Source organism: Orcinus orca, chromosome 18 (genome assembly GCF_937001465.1).
Source record: "Orcinus orca chromosome 18, mOrcOrc1.1, whole genome shotgun sequence".
In the NCBI taxonomy this organism is placed as follows: domain Eukaryota; kingdom Metazoa; phylum Chordata; class Mammalia; order Artiodactyla; family Delphinidae; genus Orcinus; species Orcinus orca.
In genome coordinates this window covers 29,528,901-29,549,604 of record NC_064576.1, presented here as the reverse complement: position 1 = coordinate 29,549,604, position 20,704 = coordinate 29,528,901, and the positions used below count along the sequence as shown (strand labels likewise).

General features: G+C 42.7%; 1 pseudogene; it reads left to right on the top strand.

The window, feature by feature from the left end:
- Positions 1-2,235: 2,235 nt before the first annotated feature.
- LOC125961891 (WD repeat and SOCS box-containing protein 1-like) lies at positions 2,236-9,481 on the top strand (annotated as a pseudogene).
- Positions 9,482-20,704: the final 11,223 nt, after the last annotated feature.

The window sequence follows — 20,704 nt, the reverse complement described above, 5'->3', positions numbered from 1 at the left end:
AGAGCTTGGAAAGCCATCTCCAGGCCACGTTCTGTCCGTACCGCCTGCCCCGCGCCCATGATATATTAGGAATCAGAGCTGCACTTCCCAGTGTGCTATGAGTGAGTTCCCTTGACACGTGTGCTGCTTCCCCTTCACCACTTGCCCTGTAGTTTTGGGGGACTCTCGGAATGTCCTGGAAACAGAGGTACTGGGGTTAGAGTGCACAGCCTGCTTCCAGAGGCAGAGACAGCCAGCTGGGTTCTGTTCTGCCGTGTTCTGAGACGCAAACTTTGGGTCTCTCGGCTGAGGCCCCGGACTTGGTCGCTCTGCCTTACTTCAAGCTACAGACAAGCTTTGGTCCTTAAATTATGATTCACAGTTGAGTTTCATGGTAGTTGATTGAAATTCTGTACCCTCCCACCCCCGGAGTCTAGCATTGCCAGTGGTAGATCTCAGTGTTAAGGCTTTTCATCACTTTCAATGTCTCCATGTATGCTTTGTGGGAAGCAGGGAGAGGCCAAGTCAGAAACTGCCGTCTAGGGGCCATATATTTTTTTAATTAATTAATTTTTGGCTGCATTGGGTCTTCATTGCTGTGCACAGGCTTTCTCTAGTTATGGTGAGCGGGGACTACTCTTCTTTGTGGTGTGCGTGTTTCTCATTATGGTGGCTTCTCGTTGCGGAGCACGGGCTCTAGGCGCACCGGCTTCAGTAGTTGTGGCACGCCGGCTCAGTAGTTGTGGCTCGCGGGCTCTGGAGCGCAGGTTCAGTAGCTGTGGCGCATGGGCTTAGTTGCTCCGCAGCACATGGGATCTTCCTGGACCAGGGCTCGAACCCGTGTCCCCTGCATTGGCAGGCAGATTCTTAACCACTGTGCCACCAGGGAAGTCCTAGATGCCATATTAAGACATAAGAAAGTTCTACGTTTTAAAATTTCGTAAATATTCTTTAAAGTTACCCTTTATAATCTCGACTTAAAGAGGCAGTAGGTACATGTGTATTCTCTAGCCTTTCATTTGTTTTGTTTACACATGAGAATTATCTGTGTGTGTATGGGGAGGAATAATCAGAGTGCTGGGTCCATTGGGAATCTTTACAAGAGGGAGGGATCAAAAAATATCACCGTCATTTCTGCTGGCACACTTCCTGCTTCCTCCTACTTGAATTGAGCTTAGCAATTGAGTAGCCAAGAGAAGAGCTCTCTGTCCTCTGTGTTTGTGGGAGAACGACATGCGGGGAGAAGACGGCACATGGCCTGTGGACAGGCAGCTTCCTTGGACAAGGCCAAGGAAGGATTGAGGGGCCAGGCCATTTGTGAGTGGCTAATTCTAACATCCAGTCTGTCCCAAAGAGGTAGTGGGGAGGAGTGAGTGAGTGAGAGGAGTAGAAGGAAGAGATGATTTCTTCAATATTTTTGAGAAATCAAAAGTTTTTATTTTATGGGTAGGCATGACTGGTAGAGGAGGGAAGAGGATGCTTTTATCCCCTGTAGTCATTAAAACCCGGAGCCTCTGCAGTGCTAGATTCAGAAAGGAAAGTAGCATGAAAATTAAATTTGTTCTATTCAAGAATGTAATCTAGGCATTTTATTCAATACTTAATTTTCATTTCTATCACGGTGTGAGAAGTAGCAAAAAAAAAAAAAAGAAGAAAGAAAGAAAGAAACTAGCTGGGTTCCAAGGAATAGGCCTGGAATAAAAACTACTGCCTGATTGTTAGTTGAGAGACATCTCTAATAGTGTATATGCCAGGGCTGGGAGTTTACTCATTTTATTTACTGCTCTAACATCAATCCTTGCAATCTGGAAGAGGTGTTAAGGTATGCTAATGCAAGTCCCAGTTTATACCAGTAAAAATGGCATAAAAAGAATTTGAACTGTTTGTAGTGAGGTGGATGGACCTAGAGTCTGTCATACAGAGTGAAGTAAGTCAGAAAGAGAAAAACAAATACCGTCTGCTAACATATATATGGAATCTAAAAAAAAAGCGGTTCTAATGAACGTAGGAGCAGGACAGGAATAAAGATGCAGATGTAGAGAATGGACTTGAGGACACGGGGAGGGGGAAGGGTAAGCTGGGACGAAGTGAGAGAGTGGCATGGACATATATACACTACCAAATGTAAAATAGACAGCTAGTGGGAAGCAGCCGCGTAACACAGGGAGATCAGCTTGGTGATTTGTGACCACCTAGAGGGGTGGGATAGGGAGGGTGGGAGGGAGATGCAAGAGGGAGGAGATATGGGGATATATGTATACATATAGCTGAATCACTTTGTTATACAGCAGAAACTAATGCAATATTGTGAAGCAATTATACTCCAATAAAGACGTTAAAAAATGGCATTTAAAAACCCTAGTATGTGTTTAAAATCCATGTGTACAGGACAGGAAAAAAGCAATTTTCAGATTAATGTCATAAAACATGGAGGGAATATTTGATGAATACAAAGCAATCCTTATTCTCATGGAGGGGAAAGGCACATACCCAAAGGATTCTAGTGCCTGGTAGTAAAGACCAGGGCTATGAGAGAAATCCAGTGTGTGAGAATCCATGAGACATTTACATTTACATTTACTCAGTTGTGAAGCAACTTCACAGCCAAGTTGATATTTGAACTACATCTTTAAGAGCAGACATAATCTTAGCAGATAGAGCATGCAGAAGGAACAAAATACCATTTCTGAGTTGGGATCAAATCCCCAGAGGTGCCTCCCTTACGTTGTACTCGATCAAAAGCATACACACTTGGGCCTCTTTCGCAGAGGAATGAGGAGATCCCTAGTTACACTATGTGGGATCATGTCTCCATGGAGTGGTGAAGATCTGACGTAGGGTGGTGAGACCGCAAAAAGGAATAAGTCAATGGATGAGAGATCATGACTCAAAGACATGACACGACCTAAAGAGAAGCAAAAGAATAACTGTAGGACCCCAAGCCTGGGTAGTGTAGAGACTGATATTGTTGAAAAAGGAAATGAGTTCTGTTTTGGACATGCCACAGTACTACAGGGTTGACATACATAGAGAAGAAGTAGGTGAAGGTAGCTGGAAATAGGGGTTTGGGTTTAACTAGAAAGAAATGACATCCATTAGAGTTGGTTCATTTGCAAGCTCAAATTGATTTAGATATAAGTTTATTTCCTCACCTGAGAGAAAGTCGAGAAGGTCAGTTCATCCAGCAGTTTAATAATGTCATCAAACACCCCTATCATTCATCTCGGGCTGTTTGGCCATCACAACGCTGGCTGCTCCTAAGGCTGCTTATTACCACGGTTGCAAGATGGAAGACAGGCTCCATGCTTCTTTTTTCATATTCACTGGAAGAGATGCTGAGCCCTCATTGCTCTTCAGCGTATAAGGGACCTTTTCCAGAAGCCATTGGCCAAACTTCTGTCTTCTCATAGGCCAGCCTTGGGTTATTTGCCCAGTTTTGAACCAGGGGGCCCCCTTAAGTGAGAATCACCTGGTGATGCTGACTGATGGGAGTTTGGTGGAGTAAATGTTGGGGGTTAACCACAACATTTACCATAGTTAGCCTTTATGAATTCTCTTAAAAATTGCATACTTGCATCAATATGATGTGAGACCCTGTCTTTCAAAATTAGAACCTTGTAAGTCCGCGAGTTTCTTAAGGAACAATATAGAGAGCACAGGGGAGAGGACGAGAATATTTCCTCTGTCGTACCCACCAAGGATCATGTGAGAGAGTACTTGAGAAAATTTGTTCTGTTCAAGCAATCATGAAGAGATCATGGTGGTGATGAGGTGAAAAATTGGTAACCTGGATAATTTGTAAATACTTGTGACTACTTTATGAATATAAAGTGTGAAAAATAGTCTCATACTTTTTCAGGTTTTTTCTGTAAAAATTCATGAAAGGGAATGGTGGGTTCAATGCTCATCTTCTTATGATTAAATTTGAAACTTAAGATTGTGGGTTTTAGGAACTGTAATCCCATGAGATCGTTTAATACATTTAGGTGACCCAGTAATTCTCTTGATGATTCTGTTTGACAATTCTGTGTGAAGCTCTTTAATGCTTACACCGTAAAGATCCTCAAAGCTCGTCATGGAGAGTATTTTTCAACACCAGTTTTATAACACAATCCTGTGAAAGATTATCAAAACTCCTTGCTGTTAAAATTAGATTGGGGAAAATAGGATTTATTGAAAATTCCATAGGAGAGACCTATTAGAATCAGGAAAAGGACGGAGCAGTGCTTTGTAGGTTACATCCAGGCTTTTAACTCACATATTTTTGTGTGCTACTTGCTGTTACTTAAATTTTTTTTTTTATATTTTTGATAGCTAAAGTGCTTTGTTAGATCTGTAATGAATTCATTGTCACAGACCTGCATGGGAAGCGTTGGTCTGCCTGTTGCCATTTCAGGCTAAATAGAGAGTTCTTCTTACATTTGTCAGAAGCTCATTTGCCCTTTCAACCTGTTCTACGGCAGCAGGAAAACATCCATCACAGATGGCCAAGAGAGCTCCTGGGTCAAGCTTGCAAGTCCTCTGTGTTCTTAAATCCATTTCTACCTCCAAATCAGACTAGCTTCCTGGGAGCCCTTAGTCGTAAAATACTGACTTTGTGTCAGTTTCAAGTTCGGATGTATAATGAGGTTTAGGATATCCATGTTGCCTTCTTTCTGAATACATTTAAGTTCTAGGATCAGGAATATAGCTCACAGCTGAAGAGGAGGCCAATGGAAGTGCAGAGAGAAACCAAGAAAGAGCCTCTCCCTGACCTGAGTTCACCTTAACAAGTCTTTATTGAGTATTCATTGTGTGCCAGGTGTATTAGGGACACGGTACAAGTGTGGTATTTTCATACTATAAAATAACTATGAATTCAGCTATGAAAATTAACATTTTTATAATTAAACTTATTTACAAACAATTTTATCGTCAAAATTAATATATACTTAGAGCCCCATTCCACCTGAAGGCAAGAAAACTCAAATCTAATCTTGCCCATTTCTTCTCTCCAGCTTTTTCAGATTTAAGTCCAATCAAATCAGGATATTCCCTAACCCCTCTTCTGCCCCACAGTTGTTATCTGACCTTGGCTTGGTTTACATGGTGACAGAGTCATGGCCCCGTGGTGGACCTGTGGAAGCACCTTGTTCTATGCACCTCGTTGCTATGCCAGTGATCACTGCAGCACCTAGCATCCTGTCTGGTCTTTCTACCTGGTTAGCCCTTCACGATGGCATCCACTGGGGTGTCAACTTTCCCACCTGATCCATGGCTTGAAGGACCATGCAGCACAGGTCACCCAGTGTTCAGCTTCAGCCCTCATCCCTTCATCTCAGGCAGGTCATCTCTTTGGGTCAACAGGTCTGCTCTGTCAGCCAAAGGTCCTCTCTGCCCCTAGATCCTGAATCAAATCTGCAAAGTCCCTCTTTCACATAAGGAAACATACAGCTTCCAGGGATTAGGATGGGAACATTATTTGGCATACCACAGTCACTTTGATATTTACCAACTAAAACCAGGAGTTAGTATTCTCCCCTTTTGCCACTATTTAAAAAGAGATTAGGATGATTCTGACTAAAAATGTTAAAGTTTTTTCTCAAATAATATTTATAAATGTGTGCTCATCACTAAAAGGTGTAATAAAATGACATTTGTTGGCTCAGTAGGCTTAATTTTCAGTGGGATAGTGGTGGTTCCAGTGACCTCTGCGTTGCCCGTTTTGCCTCATTTCTTTGGGAGCAGTCTCTACAATGATGGGCAAGATGATCCATTGTGCTGTATGAAGAACATATTAGAAAATTTATTTGTATGTGTTTTTATATTTGAAAAGAAACATTTTAAGCATTTCTGGTATTTCATAGAAGGGTTGGCACAGACACGCTTGTCGTTATGGCTGTGTTAGTCACGTGTAGTGCAGAACGCATAGTGTAGTACGTAGATGTCCTGAGGGCTGAATGAGCACCCCACCCCGCAATGGTTTCTTCATTTGGCATGTTGTGATATATTACAATTTATTTATGTCATCACTTTGCAAGCAAGATTTTTAGAAACATGAGGAACATGAAGAAGAACATCTACAATTTTTCCAGTGATGCTTAAAGTCAAGTAAGATTTAATCTCTCCTTGACATACTACATACAGTAATAAATGTTTACAAGCATCTTTTGAGCTTACATAATAGCAGATGCATATAATGGCAAATCCCCTTGCTCTTCTTACCGAGGTTAAAATGGCTGAAATAAAATACTGGAAATAACATGGAAACTGACACAAGTATATACCTTTGTCAGCAAATATTGCTGGAAGAGGCACAGAAAACATCACCGAAGTAGAGAAGAAACAAGAATGAGAACAAATAATTCGGTGTGAGACGTTTGCTCCATAATACAGGTGTCTCCATCGTATCTCAGCTTATGGTATTTGCTAAATTGTTTCAATGATGAAATACAAAAAGAACTATTTATGAGCCATTAAAATGTTTTAGGAGACTGATACTCAACAGTAAGTTACTTCTTTATTAAAAACAAGGGACTTCCCTGGTGGTACAGTGGTTAAGAATCCGCCTGCCAATGCAGGGGACACGGGTTCGAGCCCTGGTCTGGGAAAATCCCACGTGCCGTGGAGCAACTAAGACCGTACGCCACAACTACTGAGCCTGCGCTCTAGAGCCCACGAGCCACAGCTACTGAAGCCCGAGTGCCTAGACCCGGTGTACCGCAACAAAGAGTAGTCCCTACTCGCCGCAACTAGAGAAAGCCCGCGTGCAGTAACGAAGACACAATGCAGCCAAAAATAAATAAATAAATAAATAAATTTAAAAACAATTTATGGTAAAACTGGGTACATTTACCCATTGATGGAATGACTATTTTGGAATAAAAAAGAGATTCCAGAATATAGTTACAGAGTCTTTATAATATTACTATATTATTTTTACTGCATCATTTATTGCAAGTTTTAGTCTCAAATTGTAGTCAGAAATTAGCAAATGTGGTTCATTTTATAAAAAACAGGATTTTTTTTCAGCTTTATTGAGGTATAATTGACGCATAAAATTGCCAGATATTTAAAGTATACAACGGGCTGATTTGATACACATGTACATTGTGAAAGGATTTCCCCCATGGAGTCAATTAACACCTCCATCACCTCACACAGTTATCCTTTTTATTTGGTGAGAACATTTAAGTTCTACTCCCTTAGCAAATCTCAACTATACAATACAGTGTTATCAACTATAGTCACTATATTATACATTAGATCCTCAGACCTTACTCATCTTATAATTGAAATTTTATACCCTTTTACCAACATCTCCCTATTTCCTCCACCCACAGCCCTGGGCAACCACTTTTCTACTCTTTAAAAACAAGATCTTGCTCCAGTGTCTCGTCGGCAGTCGGTTGAGTGGAGGGAAGCGTCTTGGTCCGTAGGCGCGAGGAAGGGAACAGCATCTATTGTCTGTGTTTGACTCTGTAGTTTGCTCCTAGGCCTCCCGGAGCTTTCCCGGGGCGGTCAGCAGAAAACGCCGCGACCGCCCCGCCCCTCCCCTCCGTCCCCGGGACCGGGAGGGACCCAGCCCGCGTCACGCCTCATCGCGCCCCCGGAATCAGACGGTGCCCCATAGATGGCCAGCTTTCCCCTGATGGTCAACGAGTAAGAGATCGTGAGATCACGTACTACAGGTGAACTCTTAGCTCCTGCAGCTCCTTTTGACAAGAAATGTGGTCGTGAAAATTGGACTGTTGCTTTTGCCTTAAGAACTTTCTCTTGCATGGCACCAAGAATATCACCAATTCAAGCAGTTTAAGATTGTCAGGACAAAACAGTGATGGTGGTCAAAAAAATAAGCCTCGTGAACATATTATAGACTGTGGCGATATAGTCTGGAGTCTTGCTTTTGGATCTTCAGTTCCAGAAAAACAGAGTCGCTGTGTAAACATAGAATGGCATCGATTCAGATTTGGACAAGATCAGCTACTCCTTGCCACAGGGTTAAACAATGGGTGTATCAAAATATGGGATGTATATACAGGAAAACTCCTCCTTAACTTGGTAGGTCATACTGAAGTGGTCAGAGATTTAACTTTTGCTCCAGATGGGAGCTTGATCCTGGTGTCAGCTTCAAGAGACAAAATTCTGAGAGTGTGGGACCTGAAAGATGACGGAAACATGATGAAAGTATTGAGGGGCCATCAGAACTGGGTGTACAGCTGTGCATTCTCTCCTGACTCTTCTATGCTGTGTTCAGTGGGAGCCAGTAAGGCAGTTTTCCTTTGGAATATGGATAAATATACCATGATACGGAAACTAGAAGGACATCACCATGATGTTGTAGCTTGTGACTTTTCTCCTGATGGAGCATTACTGGCTGTGGCCTCTTACGATACTCGAGTTTATATCGGGGATCCACACACTGGAGACATTCTGATGGAATTTGGGCACCTGTTTTCCCCACCCACTCCAATATTTGCTGGAGGAGCAAATGACCGATGGGTACGATCTGTCTCGTTTAGTCATGATTGACTGCATGTTGCAAGCCTTGCTGATGATAAAATGGTGAGGTTCTGGAAGATTGATGAGGATTATCCGGTACAAGTTACACCTTTGAGCAATGGTCTTTGCTGTGCCTTTTCTACTGATGGCAGTGTTTTAGCCGCTGGGACACATGATGGAAGTGTGTATTTTGGGGCCACTCCAAGGCAAGTCCCTAGCCTTCAACATTTATGTCGCATATCAATCCGAAGAGTGATGCCCACCCAAGAAGTCCAGGAGCTGCCGATTCCTTCCAAAGTTTTAGAGTTCCTCTCCTACCGTGTTTAGAGGATGCTGTCTTCCCTAGTATTGGGGACTGACAACACACTTTACACAAACCTCAAGCTTTACTGACTTCAAGGTTTAGGAGATTTATTTAATTTGATACATTCTTGTATTGCATTTTCATCAGTTGAGCTTTTAAAATATTATTTATAGACCTTAGGAGAAATATTTCTGAACATATCAAATGTAAATATTTTTCTAAAATGTAACTGTGAGAACATATACATACATGTATATATTTCGATATAAGCTGCTGTGTGTTGAATGGACCCTTTTGCTTTTCTAATTTTTAGTTCCAACATGTATACATTGCTTCGGTAGAGCCACAATATGTATCTTTGCTGTAAAGTGGAAGGAATGTTTTCATTCTGGGACACTGAGTTAGGTAGTAAATACTGACTTAAGAAAGCTGAATGCCTCATAACAAAATGTGTATTTGGTTGGGGGGTGGTCAGACAACTGACCTTCAAGTAAAACAGCTTTTGTCTAGGGAAGGATTTTGTTTTCCTTAGGAGTGGCAGCTGAGAGGTAGAATTTGAATGTGACATTATTAAATGAAAAGTAGCTAGGATATAACCAGGAAGAAAGGGTGTCTTTTTTTTTTTTTTTCCTAACTACTGCTTGTGGGCCTTAATTTTGGAAAGCAGCTGGCTACTTTCACCCTTGTGGTATAAATAAAGTATTATAATAAATTTTAGTCAATTTGAAAAATCTGTCTACTGCATTATTGCTAAATATTTTGTTGTTTCTACTAAGGGACAATTATTTTATGACTGTAGTGGGTATTTTTGCTTTTTGTTTATTTTTTACACATATCCTATGTTTCTGCAGGGGATAATATTGGTGACTTGCCAAAGAGAAGCAATACAATTAGTATATCTGTTTTTGCCTTCTGTTATTTATCTTACCTGCAGATATTAAGAATGTATGCATTATGTAAAATGCTTGATTATATATTTTTGTTAAGCTTTTTTTTTTTGCGGTACGCGGGCCTCTCACTGTTGTGGCCTCTCCCGTTGCGGGGCACAGGCTCCAGACACGCAGGCCCAGCGGCCATGGCTCACGGGCCCAGCCGCTCTGCGGCATGTGGGATCTTCCCGGACCGGGGCATGAACCCGTGTCCCCTGCATCGGCAGGCGGACTCAACCACTGCGCCACCAGGGAAGCCCCTTGTTGAGCTTTTTAATTAAAGACTTGTAAAAAAAAAACAAAACAAAACAGAACAAGATCTTTACTAGAATAAAATAACATTTTGTAATGAGATAGGGAATGACCATGAAAATATTTTTTTGCTACACTTGATGACAACAACGTTTGATGGCTTTGTTTTCATTACTTTGGCAGTGGTTGAAGATATTCTGCAGATTTTCCTTTGCCAAAAAAAAAAAAAAGGGGGGGTTTCAGATTTGTTGACCTTTTCCCAAGGTGGCTGCCTGTAGTTTTCCTAGTAGATATTTAAAATACAAAAACAAGCTTAATAATCTTCTTGTACAATAAAGGTGATAAAAACAAATACAATGCATAACCCCTTTTGAAAGAAACATGCTATGAGAGAACAGTTTGAAAATTAAATGTGTAAAAAGTTTCCATTATTATATGGTTTTGTTGCCAAAAAAAACCCTAAATATTACACACATTTCTCATCAGAAACTAAAATGTTTAACAGTATTTTCAAGTGATATATTTTTAGCAGAATTTGAACCAATTTGTTTAAATATACACAAAAGGCAGAGGACTCAGTGAGTGAAAGTAGTGGGATGGAAATTAACTAGCTCATCTTTTTTTTTTTTTTTTTTTTTTGCTGTGGCTGGGCCCGTAGGCCATGGCCGCTGAGCCTGCGCGTCTGGAGCCTGTGCTCCGCAGCGGGAGGGGCCACAACAGTGAGAGGCCCGAGTACCGCAAAAAAAAAAAAAAAAATATATATATATATATATATATATATATATATATTTTTTTTTTTTTTTTTTTCCGCTGTGTTGGGTCTTTGTTTCTGTGCGAGGGCTTTCTCTAGTTGCAGTGAGCAAGGGCCACTCTGTCGCGGCCTCTCATTGCGGAGCACAGGCTCCAGACGCACAGGCTCAGTAGCTGTGGCGCACGAGCCTGGTTGCTCCGCGGCACGTGGGATCCTCCCAGACTAGGACTCGAACCCGTGTCCCCTGCATTGGCAGGCAGAGTCTCAACCACTGCGCCACCAGGGAAGCCCCAAGCTCATCTTCAACAAAACGTCTGCCTAAATGGTAGATGCCATTGAGCAATGAGTAGCTGCTTAGTGTGACTCAGTAAACCAGCCAAGGTCAAACTCCTTCCACCTGTCCCTTTGTGCCAGCCATGCACACCAAGGATGCCTGTACATTAGTCCACAACAAAATCTTCCAATCTTTGTATCACCAATCAAGATATTTTGTAAGATCAGAATATTCAGTCATATTGTGTTCATAAAAATATCTAGAAAAATAAACATTTTGAGGGAGGAAAGGCTTTATTTTTGTGCAGCAACGAAGACCCAACGCAGCCAAAACTAGCTAAATTTATTTAAAAATAAATAAAATAAAATAAACATGTTTACAGTTCTGGCAACTAAAACCGAAAGAAGTAAAGTATCTCAGACCAGAACTGGAACTTAGGTCTTGTCCCGTTTGGGGTTTTCCCATCTTAAATCTTTTTTTTTAAAACATCTTTATTGGAGTGTAACTGCTTTACAATGCTGTGTTAGTTTCTGCTGTATAACAAAGTGAATCAGTTATACATATACATATCCCCATATCTCCTCCCTCTTGCATCTCCCTCCCACCCTCCCTATCCCACCCCTCTAGGTGGTCACAAAGCACCCATCTCCCTGTGCTATGTGGCTGCTTCCCACTAGCTATCTATTTTACATTGAATGTATTTTTAAAATTACTCCAGGTGAAGGGAATTGCACTAAAACACACATCTGTTGGAGAATTGGAGCATTAGCAGTGGGACTCACTCTATTGTTTGGTTATAATACACATGGGGTAGAAACTTGAACTTTCAGAGACACAAATCTCCCTGTGAAAAGCCTTTAGTGATCAAATAAAGCACTCAGTCTCATCCTGAATTTTGCATTTTTCCATTAAGAGCTGTATTTACTTGTCCCCCAACTTGTTGATGGTTGGATCCAAGTGTTCTAAATATTTTGTATCACCTTCATGGCAATTAGCACTTAGAATGAGGGGCAGGACGCTGTGACGGTTAAAACAGTGCTGAGTCACAGGGTCTGTGGCTCCCTGCTTACCAGAGGTGTAACCTTGAGTGACTTACTTTCCCTCTCCGTACCTCAGTTATGTGTAAAACAAAGTTAATATGAGTATTACTAATAATCTATATCTCATGAGCTTCTTGTGACCAAGAACAGTCCCAAGTCAATTCACGTAATGCCCTTAGGAAAGTGGCTTTTGCCAATAGAAACAGATAATGCACGTTAGCTCTTCAGCTGAATGGCAAACGCTGAGTGTTGGAAGAAAGAATAAATAATCAATCTTCTAAAAACTCGATTTCGGCTTTTGAGATGATACAGGGTTGACACAATTTTAGAAAATCAACAATAAATAACAGCTGAGAGTGCAACTATGTTCCTAATTCCCCATTTCTTTGGAAGGATTTACTTGCAGCGTTCCTTTTACGTATTTTTAACAATAGGTGGCAGTGTTGGCACAAGATGGGGAAAAAAAATCCACCAGGTTTTTTTGTTTTGTTTTTTTCCTTTCCCCTTCATGTTTGATAACTTTCTGATTAGTTTTTAAATCACCGATCAGTCCAGTATTAGCAGTCTGTGCACACCCCAATGCTAAGTCCAACAGGAGAGCGGCTGAAGGATTAACAGGAAATTTAAATGATTATTGCTTCATAAGGAGAAAATCCGGGCTGTTGCCATGTGGAGAATCTAGGTCCTTATTTCTCTATCAGATGATTACACCCTATTTTAGGGCTTTTTTTTCTGCGCGGGAGTAGATTTAGGAACGCTTCAGCTCACTAACCGGCGGCCTGGAGACTGTCCCGGATTGCGCTGCCCGCTTAGAGAAGCTGTCCTGTCTCAGGCATCTCCACATTTCCTCAGCTAATGAGCCACCTACAATCTGCCTGGGGGATTTCGTTGCAACGATTACTGACTCTCTTTGTGGGAGAGGCGAGTGACTGCCAAGACATTTGGGTCTTGCCTTTAAAAATTACCAATAAAAATTCTCTTATTGTTTTAAGATTTTTCACCTGGAGTTTCTCTGAGAAGGGTGAAGGTAGATTATCACCTGTTAAAATGGAAAAAAAAAAAAAGCAACTGACACAACTGGGCAAAGGCATGGGGCCCACAGAAAGATGAGGATTCCTCTTCCTCCTTTGAATTGGATTTTTACAATGTTAATTGAGCCCAAAGATTTCCCATCAGGCAGATGAACTCTTTGATGGATTTGGGCATATATCTCTGTCTTTATATCCACACACACACACAATTTTTATTCATTCAACCCACAAATATGTTTTGATTGCCCACTATGAGCTAGGCATTGTTTACTGAAAAGCAATATATGACCTAAAAGGTGAGAATTGTTTTATTTGGTGGACAAAATTGAGGACTTAACCCTGGATGGCAGCCTCTCAGATAGCTCTGAGGGATTTCTCTGAAGAGGTCAGGGAGGAGCCAGGGTTACAGAAGTGTTGCCACAAAAACCAAGTAGTCAGAACATCAGAAGATTGTGAGCTCCCTGGTGGCCTAGACGTTAGGATTCTGGGCTTTCACTGCCATGGTGGCCTGGGTTCAATCCCTGGTCAGGGAACTGAGATCCTGCAAGACGTGCAGCATGACCAAAAAAAAGAAAAAAAAAAGCAAGATTACTGTTAATTGAAGGAAAACCAGACATCTTAAGTTAATGAATTTAGTGCTTTTCTCTGGATGGGAAGATGCAAGCGTCTGGGCTCACTGAAATCATCCCTTTGATATGCACCCTAACTACTAGGGCCAGTAGCCTGCTTTTTTCCATCCAGAATCCCCTCCGGGTGCACAACTGGTGGTGACTGCAGTGGCTGCTTGCTTGATGGCCACAACATCCTCTGTTTATCGATGTGGCAGGTGACATTTTTCATCCACAGCACTGATATCAACAATGCAGATAAAGCAGCGAACGAGACACATGTCAGCCCTCTGTGGCGCTTATATTATCCTACACACAAAGGTGGCAGGTGGTATATTATCCTACACACAAAGGTGGCAGGTGGTAAGTGCTGTGAAATAAGTGGTGTGAAGTGATAGAGAGAGATGGGAAATGAAGGGGATTCTATTTTAGATAGGGTGGCCAGGAAAGGACTCCTGAGTGTGGTGACGTCTGAGCAAGCACCTGAATTACCATAGCTTGTTCCTGTCTCCCCCAAATTCATTATGTTAAATCCTAATGCCCGACGTCATGATATTTGGAGATGGGGCCTTTGGGAGGTAATTATGTCGTGAGAGTGGAGCCCCCCACGAATGGAATTAATGCCCTTATAAAAGAGACTCCGTAGAGATCCCTTGTCTTTTCTACCATGTGAGGACACAGTGAAAAGACGGCCATGTAAGAACCAGGAAGTGGGTCCTCCCCAGACACCAAATCTACTAGCACCTTGATCTTGGATTTCTCAGCTTCCAGAACTGTGAACAATAAGTTTCTGTTGACTAGAAGTCACCAGCCTATGTTATTCTGTTATAGCAGCTCGAGCAGCTAAGACATGAATGAAGTGAGGGAGTGAAACAGGCAACGTTCTGGGGTAAGACTATTCCAGAGGAAAGGGCATATAAATGCTCTGAGGAAACTGGGTGATAAGGCACTGAGACAATCAGGGGCAGATGCAGACTGATGGGGTCTGAAGCTTATGAAAATTAGCCACCCGCTTTAAGAGAGAATATAAAATTAGATACAAAAGTGAATATGTGAATAAAAATCCCAAGAAATGACAAAATTGTAAAAGTTGACAAATTGTGTAAGCATCAAAGTCCAATAAAGACATTTATACTCATTAACTGCCCGCCACACCTATGAAATAGTTTTTTCCTGTAGTTTTGGCTACATACTCTTTGATTACTTCTTCATACGACTCTGGTGGTATAATATATTTTTATAGAGATAATAGATAATTTAGTCTTTAACATCATTGAGCAGAATATTATTGACAGTTTATAAATTTCTTTTTGGTTCTTTTTGGTTATGCCATGTAAATTTTCAAGATTCTCAGAGTTGAAAAAATCTCAAAAATTTCTTTGAAATATGAACTTTAAGATTTGGAAGAATTTTCCACAGAGAAAATTCTGGTTTTGTTCATTTCCACTATGAATACTTTAAAAACTGGTTGCTGTGGAACCACATTCATATCTCGTTTGACTTTTGCCCTCCTGTCTTCACACCCCGACACTGGAGGATGGGTCAGCGTGGAGAGGGCCGGGCATTTCCTGGAAGCCCTTCGTGAACCACAGCAACTACCACGCACAGAAGTGACTGCAAGCCGCAGGGATACACCTCACACAGATCACATGCCCTGGGATCTACCTCCCCTTAGCCAGACCCCAAATGCCCACGGCCACGCCACTGCCCTCTGACAAGAGGGGAGATGTATCAGAGGGAAATTAGGACTGGAAAGGAGACAGAGGCCTTAACTGATTGGGGTTGAACGATTTTTCTTTTGCAAGCTTTACAAATCTTATGACTACATTGACACATTACTGTACAAGTAAGGGCCCTGAACCTTAAGCTTCATAAACTCCATGGAAAACCCACCTCTCCTAGAATGCGAAGATATCTCTGCCCTACCCTTAGTTCGTTGAAGGGAAAGGAGGTCCAGCAGTGTGGGATTTGTCTGGGAGAATACCTTAATATAACAGAATTGCAAAACATACCCAATAAGCCATGGCAGACAGATTTCCCATCTTGGGCAGTTGTATTTCCCCAAACAGGGGTGACATGAGACCATGGGATGAACACGGCAGAGTCTGGGATGGTGACTTTATTGGATGTCTGGTGGTGAAGAGTGAAGGGGAGGTGGGTTTGGTAGTTTCACTGATAAGTTACTAGTCATTTTAATTTTGAAATATTTTTTAAAATATGTAAATCCCATCTATAAATTATGCTGATTTCACGTGAAGTTTTGCACAGGCTCAGCGGCCATGGCTCATGGGCCCAGCTGCTCCGCGCCATGTGGGATCCTCCCGGATCGGGGCACGAACCCGCATCCCCTGCATCGGGAGGCGGACTCTCAACCACTGTGCCACCAGGGAAGCCCGCATGTGAAGTTTTAGGCTAAAACAATCTTCCAGAAGAACTTCTCCCTTGCAGTGGCCTGCTGTAGGGACAGCACGATAGCCTTTTCACAGTTAGGGCTTCCTCAGTAGGAAATTTAGGGAAATGTATTCAGACTAAATGTTCCATCCTGTAGTGGCCTATGATCCCTCATTTACCAATGTGACACTCCTGACAACACTAGAGCTGATGGTCTTTCTTTATAGTTTCGGTTATTCACACGATCTATTTGTATGGTTAAGCAGTACAGCACAGAGGTTAAGGGTGCAATCTTTGGCACCAAAAGTCACAGTTGTTATGAGCATCAGCTGAATTAATTTTGGGCGTTAGTCATTGGTTGGCACAAAGTAATATAGTGCATGTCAGCTGCTTGACTGATTTCTCCGGGAGACTTCTCCTCAAGCTCTTCCCTTTGCCTCATCAGTCCTCACTGATTAGACCAATCATTGGCATTCATGGTGCCACTTCTGGAACATGTCAGAAGGCCCGACTAATCAGGATGGGACCTGCCACCAGGCCTTATGAGGGCCATGGTCTAGCCTGGTCATATTTTTTAAGTTGTCTTAAAGCAGAAACTTTGCCTTCCAAATAAAATCTTATAAAATGCAGCTTTTCAGGTTGAACCACAGATGGGGGACACAGAAGCCCACCTCTTTGCCCTATATTACTACCCCTCCCTTCCAGAGCCCTGGGAACCCTCCAAAATCTTATTGTTTCATAGAACACAGTTTGGAAACCCTAAAAATCAGCAAATTCTCTTTCCTAAATGTCAAAAGAAAAGGCAGATATTTTTCTAAATATAGCCATGACTCCTTGTCATGTTAATGGGGCCAGGCTTACTGAGGGCTGTTTATCCGCCTGTAAATCCAGAGTCGTGATCTTGTGTCTCAACCAAACCTTCTAACCAAACTGTTGAGTGGACTGACTTGCGTTCCTTTTCTGGTTCCTGCTCTGTGTATTTTATGGTTTGGGGGTGGACAATGGCAGGAAGAAAACTGAGGGTTAGCTGTTTCCATTTTAGATTCAAGTAACATTTATTGAACATCTAGATATCATGCCATGAACGCTCATTGTTAACCTGTAAAGTATGTTTTCAGATGAATAAAGTGAGCTCAGAGAGGTGAAGTGCTTCCCTCACCTCAGAACCATAATGACTTAGAAGCATTTCTTAAAAAGTTGTATATTTTATACCGACAGTCCAGTGTGATGTGAAAATGGTAACAACTTGCATTTATTTGAAGCTTTATTATGTGCAAAATTCTCTGACTTTTGAAAATTTTGACATGTGGTTCTCGAATATAGTTTCTTTCCCCCCAGTTATTGGTCTCAAACTAGGCGTAGATTAAAGACTGAAACCTCACAACTAGGTTGGGACTAGAATCCACTGTCTCTTTTGTTTTTAATAGATCTTTATTGGAGTACAATTGCTTCACAATACTGTGTTAGTTTCTGTTGCACAACAAAGCAAATCAGCCACATGCATACACAGGTCCCCATATCCCCTCCCTCTTGAGCCTCCCTCCCACCCTCCCTATCCCACCCCTGTAGGTGGTCACAAAGCACCGAGCAGATCTCCCTGTGCTATGCGGCTGCTTCCCACCAGCTATCTACTTTACATTCAGTAGTGCATATATGTCAATGCTACTCTCACTTCGCCCCAGCTTCGCCCTCCCACCCCATGCCCTCAAGTCCATTTTCTATGTCTACCTCTTTATTCCTGCCTGCAACTAGGTTCATCAGTACCATTTTTTGTTTTTTTTTTAGATTCCATATATATGTGTTAGCATATGGTATTTGTTTTTCTCTTTCTGACTTACTTCACTCTGTAAAAATCACACACCTGGTGCCAGGACTTACTGAAGCTCAGGTTCTTTATGTCTCAGCGCAGAAGTTATTCAGCGAGAGGCAAAGTGATAGGTAAGAAGTAGATTTATTGAGAGAGACAGAGTGTGGGCCATCTCTGAAGGTGAGAGGGCGGCCCCGAACTATGCGGAGGTTAATTTTTTTTTTTTTTTTTTTGCGGTACGCGGGCCTCTCACTGCTGTGGCCTCTCCTGTTGTGGAGCACAGGCTCCGGACGCGCAGGCCCAGCGGCCATGGCTCACGGGCCCAGGCGCTCCGCAGCATGTGGGATCTTCCCGGACCAGGGCACGAACCCGTGTGCCCTGTATCGGCAGGCGGACTCTCAACCACTACGCCACCAGGGAAGCCCGCGGCGGTTAATTTTTATGGGCGGGGTATTTTAATGGACTAATGAGTGGGAGGATTATTCCAACTATTTTGGGGAAGGGGCGGGGATTTCCAGGAATTGGGCCACCGCCCACTTTTTGGCCTTTTATGGTTGGCCTTGGAACTGTCATGGCGGTGCTTGTGGGTGTGGTCTTTAGCATATGCTAATTTATTACAATGAGCACATAATGAGGCTCAAGGTCTCCTGGAAGTTGAATCTTCTGCCATCTTGGGCCCAATTGGTTGTAAATCAGTTTTTGCGTACCCTCACGTGCTACGTCATTCTTTTAAAGGTTGTGCCCTGCCCCCTTCCCTTATGTTTGAAGACCAGAGAGCAAGAAGAGATACAGTTCAGATTCCAACCAGTTCATCTGGCTACGAGCCCAGCGTATCACCCAGGTGAGAGGGCTGTCATCCCTTCTATCCTATCCTGACCAGTTTACTGGTAGAAAATGTTTTTGGTGATTCTAAGTCAGGATTTTCTTTTTTCTTTTTTTTTTTCCTTTTGCGGTATGCAGGCCTCTCACTGTTGTGGCCTCTCCCATTGCAGAGCACAGGCTCCGGACGCGCAGGCTCAGCGGCCATGGCTCACGGGCCCAGGCGCTCCGCGGCACGTGGGATCTTCCCGGACGGGGTCACGAGCCCGTGTCCCCTGCATCGGCAGGTGGACTCTCAACCACTGCGCCACCAGGGAAGCCCAGAATTTTCTTGATATGCTTTGACTTGGCTGCTTCTGCCCCTGGGAGTCTAGCCCCACCTGAAGCACTGCAGACTTCCTTTTTTTTTTTTTTTTAACAACAATCGTGCCTGACTCCATGGAAGGTTAGCCAGGTGGCCGGAGGGCCTGGCAACTTAAACCCCTTTATTACCAAAGGAGAATAGCCTTATTGCCTAAGAGAGGTGAAGCGAAGGGAGACCACTATGTTGTATTCATTAAACGTCCAGCTTAAACTTCCCTCAGCCCTCTCCAGCCCTGCGGTGGATAGAAAAAAACATGGAGAGGAGTGACGAGACCTGGATTCCAATTCTGCCTTTTAGTACTTAGTGACCTTGGGGAGGTCGCTTTACCTCTGCAGCCTCTGGTTTCTAGGTAAAGAATAAAATGAGGTATTTTGCCTCATACCTGAAGTGGGCTTATCTTACCACGAGGGGGCAGGCAAATACAACCCGTGAAGTTCTTGCATATCTCTCACACGCAGGAGTATACAATGAAAAGTTATAATACAAATAAATTTGTAGGAGTTTAAAAAAATTGTACAATAATATACGGATTTTATGATAGGGTGTTTGAGGACTCTCAACTGTAGTTACACCTTCCATGTTGTTTGGGTTTAGTTGCCTGTATTGTACGTTGCAGTAATGGCTAGCATTTATTGAGTGCTTGCTGTGTGCAAGGTGCTATGTTGTACATGTTACCTGTAATCCACACAACAAACTGTGCAAGGTGGGCATTATTCATGCTTTACCCAGAAGGACCCTAAATCTCAGCAAGGTTAGGTGGCTTGCCCAAGGTCAAGCAGCCAGCAACTGGCAAAGCTAGGATTCGGATGTAGGTCTGATTTCCCCTCAGCCAGACCCTGCCTTTATGCCCACAGTTAACCTCCTTCCACAGCTGCATGAGTGTGTGCACGTGGCCTGATCCATCCAGCCCTGCAGTCATCCAGAGGCACAGTGATGTCATGGAAATATTCAATATTTCTCTCTTTGAATGAGTGACTCTGATTTCATAAAACCACAGAAATCGCTAGTATAGAAAAGGTTAAATTATGACATTGCTGGAACATCATTGGATTCACCTGTTCTGTTTCCATCGGTCCCACAGAGCTCCGAGGCCCACACTCCACATTCCCACACAGCCTGATCCCTGGAGGCCTTCCTTCTCCAGCTCCCCTCCTGTCCTCTCTCCCTGTGGTGCCCAACAGGAGGAGACAGCTTGTGGCTCTGTACGCTCTCTGTTGGGATCCTATAGAGGCAAATGCTGAAGGATTCATTACACAGTCTTCCATCAGCCATCAATGTCCTCCTTCCGGCCCTCCTCTCTCACCTTAGCTTAGGACCTGCTACTTCCAACTATGCAAATCAATGTATGTTTCCTAAAACCACCCAGCATTTCAGATACCTTTTCTCTTACTTGCTCGCTATCGGGGTTTTGTGTGTGTGTGTGTGTGTGTGTGTTTTCATTTTAACATCAATTTCAGAATGTCTGCTTCCAAATGCTTTCCTTGCGTATCACTACTCCACCCTGAACATGGCTTTGCTTAGCTTTCAGTTTCCGTTTTGTTAATTTTGTCACCTTGTACGTTGCTTCTCAGATCTCCCCGTTCATGAGTTGGTAGTATATTTCTAACTGCACTGTAAGTTCCTTGAAATCGCTGGAATTTGATTTCTCTCAGGATTTCACTGAGTGTTAATAAT